We start from the raw sequence: 8,982 nt of genomic DNA, 5'->3' as shown, positions 1-8,982 counted from the left end.
CTATTTATATACATTTCACTACATTATTGTAGTTAATGAATGTATTTAATCTTTGGAAAATAAGCCTTTTCATTGATCTCAATAATGATGTCCAGGTACTTCAGGAAAGCACATTTTCAAAAAATGTGTCCAGTCAATGATTTCCCCAACTAAGAACCTGCGTGGGCACTAAGACTGTCCTCCTGTGCGGCTCATGTCTTTATTGTGTCACTTCCTCCTATTGAAGTCCAATCTACACCAGTACAGGTTCAGAAGAACTGTTCCCGAATCCAGATTGAACTGATCAATAGTTAATTTCTTACCTACACATTGTATTTAGGGATCTATTTCTAGGGATTTAAAAACTCTTCATTGTGGAACTCATAGCTTCCAAATGAGCACATCGTTAATTTCCTGGAGTATCTGGTTATCTATTTATCAATATGTAAGAAACCTTCACCGAATGTTTGTGGTTGCCTCGGATTCCTATTTCTAAATTTGGCTCTAATTCCATTTCTAACATGTTACTTTTAACTTCTGTATTCGTAAGACCTATTTAAATAACTTAATTTTGTATTATTATTTCTGTTTGCAATAGCATTCTGTGTACAGTTAAATGCTGACTTTCTTGTAGGTCTGTTATTACAACATATTTAACTGGCGTTTTTTAGCTATCATTCTGTAACTATTTGTGACTTATGACTCTCTTAGTCATATTCTGGACTATACAGTACATGAAAAAGTCAAAATATGGACATTTACCTTGCGCAAACTGAAAACGTACAAACATACAAAGAGACACATATTAATTTATATCCATAGTAAATTCAGATACCATGGTTTTGGTTGGCATGTTATATTGACCTGCAGTGTCTCAAACTACCCTTATTTATTACTTATCTAGTAATTTTCCTTCAGTATCTTGAGGACTGTCATTTATACTGAAAAACATATATATATATATTTTTAATTTGTCTTCGGGGCATTCAGATTGAATTATGCCTGTTGTCTTTTCTTTCTTTTCTCTAACAAATGTTTTAAGATAGCTAGCTTTGGTTTCTCATTTCTTAATGCTTTGTATTCCTATTTTGCAAAACCGTTTTTAGGTGCTCAAGTCTATCTGAATCAAAAGTCCCATCTTCTGGAAACCTTAATTTTCTGTCACCTATTGTCCAGTCAAACGCACCGCTTCACTCCATAGTTATCATACATGTACCTTACATGTGTACCTTTAAGTGGCGGGTCGCCCGTCTTACTAGAGCTGTTCCCACACAGTAACACGTTTTCCCATTTTCTATGTATCGTTTTGTACACAACAACCAAGGCGTGCAAGCCCGCAAAATAACAATAAACGACAGGGGAGAAAACATAGCAAAAAACAAGAAAACACAAATAATACTAAATCCTATATAGGAATAACAACAAACATGCTTTTCAATGTTTGCATTTATAGAACTTGTATATAACTTAATGACTTTTCTTCATTTACCATAAACACTATAAACTTCTATAAACTATAAACATGTTATTTTATATTATCACCGGCGTATCAGATATTGAACAATTAATTAGCGCTCCTTTTTTTTTTTTTTTCTAATAGTAGGTCAAACCTACGCTGCAGTTTACAAACACACTTAAGCCTGCGGGAACCCAGACAGGAAAACACAGTCCTGTTCCTTCACAAACAAGAAGACACAGTCAAGTCTATGGTAACCCTAAGAAACCATGCTCCTCGGTTATTGGTGTCAATGGATCTCATTATCCTGAAACTTTCATGATCGAAACATGGAATACTGTTTGTCAGTTTCCATAAAACTATGCATTAAGAGTAATGCAACAGTCACTTATCATTTTGAGCAGCTGTATCAATTGATAGTTAGATCTTTGTAATGAAATGAATAGACAGTGATCTCAGATGTAATGTGTGAATTGCATTTTGAAATGGTAATACTTTGATGTTAAGTTGTGTCATTTTAGTTCAATGAACAAATGATCTGAGGTTGATGTGTATTGTATCCAAGCAATTGTAAAAAAGTGTTAGAGTTTTGAAAAATGTGCATTTTGATCATCGGGTGTGAGTTTAGTGTCTAGAGTTTTGAAAAATGACATCAAGGTTCTGAAATGAGTGCCAAAGTGATTGTAAAAAAGTGTAATATCAGGGGACAGTGGCTATTAGTGATCTGGCCTTCCGTGGCCTCTGTATTAATGTAACAGGTCACATTGTATGTGTACACTGATACTTGATAGTATAATATAGTACAAGTAAAAAACATACATAGGTATCATAGAAGTATTTTGCAGAAATGATTATGGATAGTTATCAAAATGGAGAGGAAATGCTAAATCCAGTCTCCCCAGGCTGAGCTTCTATTGCTACACCTGCTAAGTGGCTGCTGGCCCCACTATATGGATAGAGCCACACCAAGTACAAGAGTCTCCCCATTGCTATTTATATCTCCCTATCCAGTCTTCTATAGGTGTCAGGGTGGGGTGCCTATTCCCCTGCATGCTTTGAAACCTATAGCACCTGGGACACACACTTGGGATCCGGTTCCTCTGCCCCTCACATACACATGAGGAATCCCAGGTGCTCAATACGTCATACTGTCTCTTTCATCTCATGTGTAAACTATGGACAAATACATGACTAAACGTGTTTAGTTGCTTTTCCCAGAATGCTTTGCGCCACGATATGCAAATAACGGGGACTATGATTGGCTCCCTGACATTACCCACACTGCGACTGATGCTATCCATTTCACTACCCAACAAAGACCCATAATATGCGTGTGTCTGTCTGTCTGTCTGTCAAAGTATGTGTGTGTGTTTCTGTGTGTGTCTGTCTGTCTGTGTGTGAAAGTGTGTGTGTGTCTGTCTGTCTGTCTGTCATGTAACTTGCACATCTGTGAGGGCACCACTAATGCCGAAAGAGATGTACACATATTGTTTATTTTCCATATATATGTATGTATGTATGTATGCATGTCCAATTGCTTTGACAATACAAATGAATTGAATTGAGAGGGAGAGAGAGAGAGAGAGAGAGAGACAGACAGACAGACAGAGAGACACACATACACACACACACACACACAGAGAGCCAGCCAGCCAGCCAGCCAGCTCAGTGATGACATGACGAGCCTCTCTCAGCTTACTGCTATGACAGCACAGAGCACGTACATTCCGTTTAACTAATCGTTAAACAAAAAAGGTTATAAACACATTGACTACAATACCGGTTAGTAAGACGAAGGTGAGTCTCTCGTTAGTATTATTAGTCAGACATTAAATAACTACGCAGGTTAGTATTTATGTCAGGTAACTTCTCGTTATATATATATCAGTCTCATTTACGTTTAGGTGCCGAGAAAGATCCTATTTGTTACCACAATTTCCCTTAACTGATTATTATTCAATGATTAAGGATAGGCAGGGCCACCAATAATCTAATGTCTATTAACTTGTGTCAATTTCAGACTAAACAGTTAAACAGGAATGAGAAGATATTTCTCGGCGTTGACAGATTTTATTTCTAAAATTATCAACAAAACAGTTTAATGCAACACACATTTATATTTAAGAAAACTAAATGATATTACACATTCTAGAGTTATGAATCACAGATTAACATTTCTAATTGATTTCTCAAATGTCATGAATCACAAACTCCAAACTGTTAAACTTATCTGAACTTCGTTGCAGAGAGGCCTCTCTGGCTTCGGGCTCAGATAACAGCACACGGCACGAGGTCTGTGTGGTTTGGAACAAAGGCAGTCTGGTTCGGCTTTGTCCAAGAACTTCCACTCAGTCGATGCACCTGGAAGTTGGGGTTTCGGGAATGTAGAGTCTTTTCCAAACAGATTTTCCACTGGTTTGAATGCTCCAAGACTGTGCACAAAATCTTCTTTGTAAGCAGGGTTCCACCGTAGTTACTTGAAGACGAAGTCTTTGAGGAAAGCAGGGCCCTGTTTGTTCCAAGGGTCAAGTTTCTTAAGACTCAAATAGCTATTTAAGTGACTGACACTTTCGTATTCAGTCGACTTAGTCAATTGTCCAGCTGTAAAACTCCACTGATCAGGTGGGTCTGTAAAGTTATTTATTTAATAAAGTCCTTTAAAAGAATTCTTCGTACGGCTCAATCTCCTTCTCCCAATTTAACTCTTCTGTTGCCGGCAAAGACTTGGTTGGTTTCTGATTCCGGTTCTGGCAACAGAGCTACAGGTTGAGCTGTGGCAGCGAGTTTCTGGTTCAGGTGAGAGAAAGAGAGAGAGAAAGACTGTCCGCTGTTCCTTAAAGTCTGTCAGATCAGTAGGTGATTGGTCCCTGAGTTCTTGAGATTGGATTTCGGTTTCAGCCCCCAGTGTCCTATTGGAGGGGGGCTTGATTTATGACTGATGTCAATCCATGCCATCTTTTGGAAATGCCGGTTGGCCCGGGTTCGTAGCTTTATGTCGGGATTTCGGCTCTCATCCACTTCAAAGAGTTTTTATCACCTACAGGCCCCTTTCTCCAGACATCTCATAGCAGAATTCCAAACTATTTGGCCTCTTCTCGGTGCCATCCTCCCCAAAACTGTCACTTTGATGCAAACCAGTGCCAAGCTGATGAGCTAAGGAAATCTGATAACTTTGGGGGGGGAGAGGTCTTCTTTAGATCCGTGCTTCAGCTCAGAGCCCAAATGCTCTTATCCAAATACACCCAACATAACGCTACATATGTATGTATGTATGTATATATGTGTAGAAGGAAAATTAGAAATTATTTTCTTACACCTGTTTTTCTCTCTTGTATACTTAAGAAAGATACGGTCAAACTAGAAGGTCAGCCCAGAAGATAGTTTGATTTCTGTTTGTTATTTACGATGAGAACCTTGGAGACAATGTCAAACGGTTTGACCTATGTGCCTGTTCCCTAAAACCATGTGTTGACCTATGAACTCTGTTCTATAATGATATATGTTCTGCTTAGTTAGCCTTTAAGATAACATAGTAATGACTTTCTAGCATGTATGGATGTATGTATGTATGTATATATATATATATATACACTCACCTAAAGGATTATTAGGAACACCTGTTCAATTTCTCATTAATGCAATTATCTAACCAACCAATCACATGGCAGTTGCTTCAATGCATTTAGGGGTGTGGTCCTGGTCAAGACAATCTCCTGAACTCCAAACTGAATGTCTGAATGGGAAAGAAAGGTGATTTTAGCAATTTTGAGCGTGGCATGGTTGTTGGTGCCAGACGGGCCGGTCTGAGTATTTCACAATCTGCTCAGTAACTGGGATTTTCACGCACAACCATTTCTAGGGTTTACAAAGAATGGTGTGAAAAGGGAAAAACATCCAGTATGCAGCAGTCCTGTGGGCGAAAATGCCTTGTTGATGCTAGAGGACAGAGGAGAATGGGCCGACTGATTCAAGCTGATAGAAGAGCAACTTTGACTGAAATAACCACTCGTTACAACCGAGGTATGCAGCAAAGCATTTGTGAAGCCACAACACATACAACCTTGAGGCGGACGGGCTACAACAGCAGAAGACCCCACCGGGTACCACTCATCTCCACTACAAATAGGAAAAAGAGGCTACAATTTGCACAAGCTCACCAAAATTGGACAGTTGAAGACTGGAAAAATGTTGCCTGGTCTGATGAGTCTCGATTTCTGTTGAGACATTCAGATGGTAGAGTCAGAATTTGGCGTAAACAGAATGAGAACATGGATCCATCATGCCTTGTTACCACTGTGCAGGCTGGTGGTGGTGGTGTAATGGTGTGGGGGATGTTTTCTTGGCACACTTTAGGCCCCTTAGTGCTAATTGTCATCGTTTAAATGCCACGGCCTACCTGAGCATTGTTTCTGACCATGTCCATCCCTTTATGACCACCATGTACCCATCCTCTGATGGCTACTTCCAGCAGGATAATGCACCATGTCACAAAGGTCGAATAATTTCAAATTGGTTTCTTGAACATGACAATGAGTTCACTGTACTAAACTGGCCCCCACAGTCACCAGATCTCAACCCAATAGAGCATCTTTGGGATGTGGTGGAACGGGAGCTTCGTGCCCTGGATGTGCATCCCACAAATCTCCATCAACTGCAAGATGCTATCCTATCAATATGGGCCAACATTTCTAAAGAATGCTTTCAGCACCTTGTTGAATCAATGCCACGTAGAATTAAGGCAGTTCTGAAGGCGAAAGGGGGTCAAACACAGTATTAGTATGGTGTTCCTAATAATCCTATAGGTGAGTGTATATATGTATGTATGTATGTATGTATGTCCAATTGCTTTGACAATACAAATGAATTGAATTGAGAGGAAGAGAGAGAGAGAGAGAGAGAGAGAGAGACAGACAGACAGACAGACAGCTCAGCGATGACATCACGAGCCTCTCTCAGCTGACTGCTATGACATCACAGAGCACGTACATTCCGTTGCTTGCCGTCTGTCAACCACTCAGTCACTGCCAGCCAGACTGGCTGGCTGGCTGGATGGGGGGGCTGCTTGCTGCTGCTGTGTACCTTAGCAAGCTTATTTGCTTGACCGGCCTTCCTACTCCTCTGCCCACATGCCCACCTATGCCCGATCTGCTGTTCACCTGGATCACAGCTCCGCCCCAACAAGGCAGATCTTCCCAAAAATGGTACAAACTGATCCACGTTCCCCTCCACGGAAAGCTTTAGCCCAAAATAAGGGACACATTCTGTAACAACATAATGGATGCCCACCCAACCTGTGACAAAACTTAGAAAAAAGAAAAACGGTCAGTCCTCCTGGGGGAGGGACACACAGCCACCCTGGCTGCCCAATATGTCAGCGCCTACCACAGCCTGAGGGACACAGTGACACACGAGCACCGGCTGTAAATATAATGTAAATACTCATTTGTAATGCATGTCATTGTATTTCAAAAAAGGAATCTGGAAATAGTAAACCAATTTTCTTTATTTGTATGTATTTAAGATCACATTTTATTACATTTTCTTTTTCTGTACTTGATAACATCTTATTGTGATTCAAAATTCTATTATTTATTTTCCGTATGTATGTATGTATGTATGTATGTATGTGTGGAAGGAAAGTTAGAAATTCTTTTCTCACACCTGTTAATCTCTCTTGTATACTTAAGAAAGATAAGGTCAAGCTAGAAGGTCAGGCCAGAAGGTAGTTTGATTTCTGTTTGTTATTTACGATGAGAACCTTGGAGACTGTCACGGTCTCCCCTGCTTCTACCTTAGTTCACCACCAGAGGTCTCCCTCTCCCAAATACTAGTTTAGTGCTTCTCTTGTCCTTTGTCCAGTCAAACCAGTCTTTCCACATTCTTCCCTACCAGGTGCACCTGTTCTGTCCTCCTCTCCTATCATTGGTCAATCCTTCATTCACCTCGTTCAATCCCTCTCTCCTTCACAGTACACAGTACCCCTCTGTTTCCTAGATTCATCGCGAAGTCTTGCATTCTCTCCTGAATCAATTCTAAGCCTTGTTTCTTGATTGCCTTCCCGTGTATTTTTGACCTCTTGCTTCCTTCTCTCGTTTACCCCTTTCGGATCTCTCTACTAGCCTGTTCGCTTGATCGTTTGACCTGGACTGTCCCTGTTTATGCTCTCTCGTTTTGCCCTTATTGGATTATCTGCTTCAACTCTAAAGCCTGCACTTGGATCCTTTCCTTTTCCTAAAAAAACCTGTGATTCTTATATGTTCAAACCGAATATTGTAAGGGACATATATGCTGCAAAAAACACATATATAAATTGCATAATATTAATGTATTTTTAATCATATATGTCCTACATACAACTAAAGGCATATAGTTTTTGATGAAGTAAAAACATAGGAAAATAGTGCAAATTTAATATGAATGTCCAGCATATGAAGACATGTATAAAACACAGTGCAGTTTAGCAGTATAAGGCTGTACTTAACTCATGCTCTTGCCTTGTCCTAAGTGGAGCCCTATGCCTATAATCAAACATGGTCATATACTGTATAATCAACCTTAGATCAACTGCTCTTTCAAATCCTGTAGGAAAATGAACAGTCCGCATAAAGGTCAGTGATATTTTGACAGCAGATCCTCGAACCAGTTTCTGCACTGTACAATTTCCAAATTTGCCAACTGCATATAAGTGATATTGGTCATCACTGACACAGAGAAAGTGTGAAACCGTGAAAATACTGCCATCTTTCAATATCACAACCGAGTTGTTCCTTTTCTTTGTCTTTGTGTATGTTTGGCTTTGAATGACCTCTCCGTTGATAACTATTCTGTTGTAGTACCTGCCAATAGAGGTCCCAGGTACATCTAGCAATGCATGCAATGCATTCATATTATTTTCAGACACTGGCCTAATCTTTGGCACTCCAAGTGCAAGTCATATCTAGTATAATTCTTTACATGACGTTTACCAGAGGTCATTTCTGTGTAGAATGATTTAATTTCAGGTGAAACATCATTGGATGAGCAGGCCTTAGCTATGCGTGGCAATGCCCGAGACCATGCTACTCTTTTGCAAAGCTGCTGAGGCACTGCATTACTGCTTTTGACTTGCTTGAGCAAGTAGCCATTATAGCTCTCAAACATGAAAGCAGACTGGGCCCAGAGAGGACCCAAATTCTCAACACTCTTAGTCAAATGCAGAAGTGAATGCATATTGTAGGTCACCTGATCTTCGCCATACAAAGACTGAACTGATTTAACATAAAGCTCAAGAGCCTCATGAGCATGGTCAATATCCTCTTGGCTAATGTCTGAACCTAGCAAAATGCTCACACCCTCCACAAGTAGAGCCCAGTGGCAAAGATACCTGTTTGGAAGTATCCCCTCCAGGACTGGCAAACTGTAATATAAAAGCCAGTTCTGTCATTCGTGAGCTTTCCAAAACCTTAGCTCAACAATAGACCGTGGGATTCTGGAAAAAATGCTTAGAGGCTTGATTGCTAAAAGATTTACATCCACTGTTACAGTGTTCAAACCAACATACCATGGTT

The sequence above is a fragment of the Amia ocellicauda genome, chromosome 10, assembly GCF_036373705.1.
Source record: "Amia ocellicauda isolate fAmiCal2 chromosome 10, fAmiCal2.hap1, whole genome shotgun sequence".
NCBI lineage: Eukaryota > Metazoa > Chordata > Actinopteri > Amiiformes > Amiidae > Amia > Amia ocellicauda.
Note: the sequence above shows the minus strand (reverse complement) of the source record.